Genomic DNA, 6,957 nt, shown 5'->3' with positions numbered 1-6,957 from the left:
AACTTCATCATCAAAAGTTACCCCTACAGAACTTAACTGACTGGTAATTATATTAAATTCATTTAAATGATCAGAAACATATCCACCTTCTGACATCTTCATATTAAATAAACGTTTCATAAGAAATACCTTATTTGAGGCCGAGGGTTTTTCATATAGTTTGGCCAATGTCGACATTAAACCCTCTGTTGTCATTTCCTTTGAAATATTAAATGCTACCAACGCCGCTAGGAATAGCCGTATTGTTCCTAGTGCCTTTCTGTCGAGAATATCCCATTCTGTATCTGTCATACTTGTCGACTTCTTTGTCTTTCTGCTGAATGGTTGGTACAGATCTCTCTGATACAGATAATCTTCCATCTGCATCTTCCGCAGCTGGTAGTTTTGGCCGTTGAATTTTTCAACCCTAAACCTACCATCTTCTGCCATTGCTCCCACTTGAACCAAGAACCCTTCTCTCCTGTGAGTTTATTAGCCAAATAAACCTTCGGGTCTGATACTAGTTGTTAGAAAATTATATATTACAGAGCAATGGAACACATAAAATATTGCAGAAATATAAATATAGAAAACAAGTAAAACAAGAGAGACACAAATATACGTGGTTCACCCAGTTTGGGCTACGTCCACGGAGAAACAACCAATCCTTCTTTTTATATTATCTTGTAAATTGAAGAGATACAACCTATAACAAATCCACCGTAACTCCCTGTTCACTCTCAATCTCCTCTCTCTTCCTCACATAGAATATAGATCTACATAGACCCAATACAATTCCCTCATATATAGTGAGGGGTTGTCTTCTAGGGCAAAAAACCCTAAATTAAACATAACTTCTACTGTTAGATCTCCACCTAATGAATGGCCCATATTGACTATGAAATTACAACATTTTACAAGGCAATTTTACATCTATTCTTAGCTTCGGGGGCACTGCCCCCGATCCACCCACCAGGGGGGGCTCCTGAATGGTCGCAGCCACCCTCCCCTGGACCCCCCCCTACAGCTAATATTTTACGGCCAGCGTTGCCGCCCCATTTCGAACTGGGGTCCAATGTAGTGATACCTTTGAGTACAGAAGATAATCAGGCTCCACACCCAACAAAAACAAGGGCAGAGTTCTCATTTAAAAGAACAATTTTGAGCAAACCAAAAGGATTTCATCTAAACATGGCTACAATGTTTTTTAATTTAAGCATTTATGAAGTGTCTACTATGGAGAGCTAAGGGATGCCATATGTGATTAATTGAATGAATTTCCACAAAGATAAAGCCAAAATTGCATTATGTATTCATTTATTATAGAAGTTATAATCTTGTAACATCCCAAGTTTGTTTGGTTGTCATGACATCCATGATTTTTGGAATAATATTATGAAATACAGGTTTTTAGATAGTACAATTATTTTAGAAGATCCCCTATATGTAAGGAGGTTATACGAAAAGTACCAAATATCTCTAGAGTATTTCTTTTGGAAGGGTTTCATTGTAAATTTAGACTATTCTTTAATTATTGATTGGAAATTTAAATGAGAAAGTGTTATATATATTTATATATATCATAATTACTATGAATATTTACACTTTTAGTTGAAAATTAATAGCATTTACAAGGATTCAAAGTAATGTAGTGTTTAATCTCCATAGCTTTTGAGTAGCTTGAGTAATTGTTTTATCTTTAGAACAAACATTATATTGTATAATCTGATTTAACAGGTCATTAGTGGAAGCTTCTTTAAATTAGAAAATTAGTCAATTATAATGAATTTATGGCAACTACCATTTGTGAGGAAGGAAAACTGTCGATAATACAAGATTAGGAGGTGGAGCAATATTAACCATATATTATCCCACTTCAATTTGGTTATGGAGTGCTCCACTTATGGAAATATTTACTTAGTTGTAGTGAATCATGTAATAATGTTGGCTTATATGTACATTTTCTTAGCTCCAGTCCACTTGCTTGGTTGTAATGGGTCTCTTCAGTGTCATTTGGGTTGATGTTGGGACAAATGGGCTATGGAATAATATACTTATAAAACTTAAGTGTCCTAGCCTTCATAGCAGAAGGTATGTCTATTAGGGGACTTTATGAGCTGAGAAATTACACACAAATAAGGTCCCTCTTCACATACCATTTTCTATGGTATCGACATCATATTGTGTGGCTAGCTAATTTCCCAAATTTCTTCTGCTTTCGCCATTTTGTTTTTTTTTCCAGGATAGATTGGGAGTGAGGTTTGGAGAGAACAATAGATAAGTTGAGTCTATTCAGATGGGAATCATAGATCGCATCAAGGAAAACAATTGAGGTAGATGAAGAAAGGGTTCTTGTGTCAACAAAGCAGATGAATAACTTCTATGAAAACAATTGATTCCTATGAATAGAAAGACTATGATATCACAAATTTTCAATTAGAAATAGAGATAAGATGTGTATTAGAAGTGAAGGAACTTGTGGGGTAGCATGGTATCTTCTTAATTAATTGTCTACTTTTTTGGCATCTTGCATCATTTTTCTATTGATTTCTTATTGCTTGTGTTATTCTTTTTGCATCTGCAATCAAAGAGAGTCTACTTCATACATACATCCCTTGCTTACCTTCTTGAAAAGGCTTAGTACTGAAAGGTCTTGTCTTGATTCAGAGGTTTTTCCTTTTTAATTTACTGCTAGGGAAGTGGTCCTTTGATTTCTAAGAAGGGGATAATATCCTTCTAATCCTTATTTCAAGGCCATGGAAATGTTTCTCACAAGAGAGAATATGCCAATACCTAAGTTGACAACATCATCTTGACATCCTCCCATCCTAATGGGTTTTAGAGAAAAATAGTCTTCTATGGTAGGGAATTTAGAAGTAAATTTTCACAATAGTAAGCATAAGCCTCAAGGTGGGGAGGTGAAAATCCTAAATAAAATCTATTGAAACCTTCCATGCACCATTCTTGTAATAAATCTATTTGGTATTTAGACTCTACGCCCTACAAATGAATCATTGGAGAGTATTACCATTGTTTAATTAAAAGTTGTGTGTGGGTTGGGGTCATGGTATTGTGGTAAGGTACTAGTAGTTCACTACAAATAGCTATAATTCGATTATCAACTAGCCTACTTCAATTCGTAGTGCAGTTCCTTTATCACTGCATATGTTTTTGGGAATAATTTCCGAACGTTTTGTAAGTGCATTGGAAAAAATGGGATGATTATAGGAAATGATTAGAGAAATAAAGTGATACTATATGATTTAAAAAAAGAAAATGATAAAATCCTAATATTAATGTAGCAATTATCCATTTATGGAGTTATATTTGGTTTCAATGATAATTCTTTGTTTTTTTCTCTTTTGCATTCAAATTTAATTATTGTGTGTCTAGCTAATAAGTATGGATTTCGACACCCTGAGATTTCCCAAATAGAATCTAAATATTTGAAAATCACGTTTGAAGTACAACAAAGAGAAAATAACCAACAAAAAACAAAATGAAAAATAAAATAAAATTATAGTACCATTTTACGTTTGTTTATTTGGTGACCTTTTCATTAATCAGACATGACTTGTGTAATTGGATTAGTTATCACTAAAACCACCCCAAAATAAATAACACCATGATTGTGGAAAAACTAGACCAATTTTACAAAGAGGGTAGATCAATTCTCAACATATGAAAAGAAAACAAATAAATGTTTGTTGCATAGATGGGTCCCTTGTCCTACAAACAAAAGTGTCTCATACACCAATTTGGTGTCTGGATAGGCTATGACCTTAACATTATTGTCCCACAAACAAAAGTGTCTCATACTTCAATTTTTTGTATAGCTATGTTGTGAGCTTAACATTAAAGTATTATTATTGTATTACAAAAATACCAATATAGTGTCTAGTAGCTTCTGAAGACCATAAGACGAAAGAGAGTCATAGAGTTTGGTGGTGACTTTCTAAGTGTTTTGGTATATATTTATGAATAAAAGTTAATATTGATTATATAGAACACATTAGATTTCAGAAGAACATGACATTGGCACACTACTTGAATGGACTCCTTATTGGAGCAATGGTTACAATGGGAGTGACCCTTTTTGTGCTCCTTGTGTTCTTATCGATTTGATTTTTTTGTAAGAAAGGAGTCAAAGAGGAAAAGGAATATATAAATATGGAGCAACTACCCAAGAACCAAATAGGTATAGACCTTGCAAATTGAAAGTGATATATAAATTTATAGATATATCAACAAAATTGTTCTCTTTGATCATTTTTTATGTTCTAGGAAATATTTAAGGAGTGATCTTTAGGAATCGATGACTTCTTTGGAAACCTTCCAAACACTAGATTGTGATAGGTGAAAATTCCTCTTTCAAAACACAACTTGTTACATTCCATGGAGATTTTCCATACACATCTGAGGATATTATAAAAAAAAAGATAGAGATGCTTCATGGCATTGACATCATTGGTTCTAGGGGATTTGGAATTATGCGCAAGGTCGTGACGGACAATAACATCTTATTTGTAGTGAAGAAAATTGATAAGTGTGATGTAGCATCCAATCAGATATTTGAGAGGGAGATGGATATTTTAGGAAGCATTAAACACAAGAATATTTTTAATTTGTAGGGTTATTGTAAATATCCATCAGCTAAAAGTCTTATCTATGCTCTCTTTCTCATGGGGAGCTTAGATGAATTTCTCCATGGTTAGTACTTTGAAAATTAGATAAATATTTTTATTGATGTTGTAGTTTTCAACCATGATGTATGCCTGCTTATAAGGTTTTTGATTTTATTCATACTGCAAACAACCTACTCCACATTTAAACTGGATGGCCTGATTAAATATAGCACTTGAAGCAAGCAAAGGCTTGGCTTACTTGCAACATGACTATGACCCTAGAATTTTCCACTATGACATAATGTCTAGCAATATACTCATTGATGAAAGGTTGGAGGCACATGTATCAGACTTTGGTCTTGCAAATCTCTTGGAAGATGGAAAAGCACATGTTACCACCATTGTTGCAGGCACACTTGGATACTTAGCTTTAGGTATTATGGCCTTCCTTTTGCACATGAGGTTAAGTTTATTAATATTTATTATGTGCATTAGAACACTTACTTTTATAATCTAATGTCAAAATAGAGTACTTGAAAAGTGATAGAGAAACATTGAAATCAAATGTGTACAACTTTGGAGTAGTATTTCTAAAATTGCTTAGTGGAATAAGACCAATTGATCCTTCCTTTATGAATGAGGGAGTGAATTTGGTACGATGGGTGCGTATAAATCCATATATTTCCTTTCATTTTGAAATGTGAAGTTATGTTTCCCATGAATTTAATTATATATGCACAATAATTCTCTATTGTAGTTCCTTATCTTAAATCTTCCTTGATACTTGATATTTTCTTGGTCTGCAAACTACCTGTGGAGTACAACCTGTTATGCAGTTTTCTGATGGCCATTTCCACTTGAATTTATAAGTTTAAGATTGTGTTGAAATGTAACTAGTATTGATCTTCATATTTTTTCTTGAGTCATGACTTGATGTAATTATTGATGTATTTGTCAAAAGAAAAGAAAAGAAAATTTATTTGTAAAAGGAATATTATTTTATTGAAATGAGTTTCTTTCCCATTATGATGAGGTCGTAGGTCAAAGCACCCATTGTGTGCTCTAATGGTCTTGTTGTCAGGTCAAGGATCAAGGTCATGATGCCCTTGGAGGGACCATGTAGCAAGAAGGAAAAAAAATGATGTATTATGTCATGTTTAGAAGCCTCCAAGTGATGAGTCGGCCAAACCTCTTCAAGTTGGCCTAGAGAGGCCTAATTTTCTCTCGTGGAGGAATATAAAAAGAATAGACTCACCTAATTTGATACACACATCAATCAACAAGTTATCCTTGATCCTTACAAAGAAGAGAGAGGTCTGATCTAGTGAAATTGTGTGGGAAGAGGAGAAAATTCTTAGGAGCCAACAAATTTATGGAAGGAAGCGAAGTTATGTCTTTGTTGCTCACATGTGTAAGTTTGAAAGGAGAACTAGGATTTCCTCAGTCTAGTTTTTAAACAGATTTATTTTGGGGTTTGGCTGGATCATCACTCGGGGTTTGTTCAAGATCAAGGTTAAGGTTTTGGAAGTCTTAATTGAAATTCTATAAGAAGAGAATTTTTCAGGTTTTCCTCTCTAGGAGAGGTTTTGGCCATGGCTAGCAGTCTACATATGGTGTTCTCGTGTTTGTATTGTAATCTTCTTATTGGCATTTGTCTTTATGATAAAACATAACTAAATGATAATAACAATGTCACAATAAAATTTCATGGATTAAAGAGAAATCAGATTTAAAATAAACCTTACTATTATTCCCTAGATTTTTCAACATATTATCATAGCTAGGGATTTGATCAGAGGGCAGAAAGATGGTTAGGTTGGCTTAGTCTCTTCACAAGAAAATCAAATATTGTAGACTGAATTTGTGAGAGGAAAAAGATCATTTTTCTGGGCACATTTTCTAGACCTATTTTAGAGATCATGTCACAGTATTCAATGCAAGAGAAACATTATTGGAAGGGTTTATAAGCCCTGATATAAGGAACCTAAAGGCTAATATAATAGTCCTCTCAAACTTTCACCTCTTAACAAGCCAATGATAAGAATATCAAAGTTTTTTGGGCTTTCCTATTAGCCCTAATATTTATCACAAGGCCACATATCTACTTCAACCGAGTGAGGTCATAAGAAGGTAATTTATGAAGGATGATACCCTTACCAAGCATCCCTCTGAAAGTCACACTCTTTGGTATAGGAGCAAAGTTCAAAAGTGGCATCACAAGATCTAAAAAATATGAGCATTTTTTCATCTCTGGCATGTATATTACAGTTTGTAAATTCATTACAGTTTTGAAAGTTACCAAGACTTCTAAAATAAAATAAAATTGGAGCATTGTCTTAGGCATAAATGTCTC

At 33.8% G+C, this 6,957-nt stretch overlaps 1 pseudogene; it reads left to right on the top strand.

Moving 5' to 3' along the window:
• The first annotated feature begins 4,008 nt into the window (after positions 1–4,008).
• Positions 4,009–6,957, top strand: part of LOC149226714 (LRR receptor-like serine/threonine-protein kinase FEI 1) — a 132,758-nt pseudogene continuing 129,809 nt past the window's right edge.

Source organism: Pinus tabuliformis, chromosome J, assembly GCF_031772625.1.
Source record: "Pinus tabuliformis cultivar Carrire ecotype Pingquan chromosome J, CPIR1, whole genome shotgun sequence".
Classification (NCBI taxonomy): Eukaryota; Viridiplantae; Streptophyta; class Pinopsida; order Pinales; family Pinaceae; genus Pinus; species Pinus tabuliformis.
The sequence above is the reverse complement of the archived record's forward strand: the minus strand, read 5'-3'. Positions and strand labels throughout refer to the sequence as shown.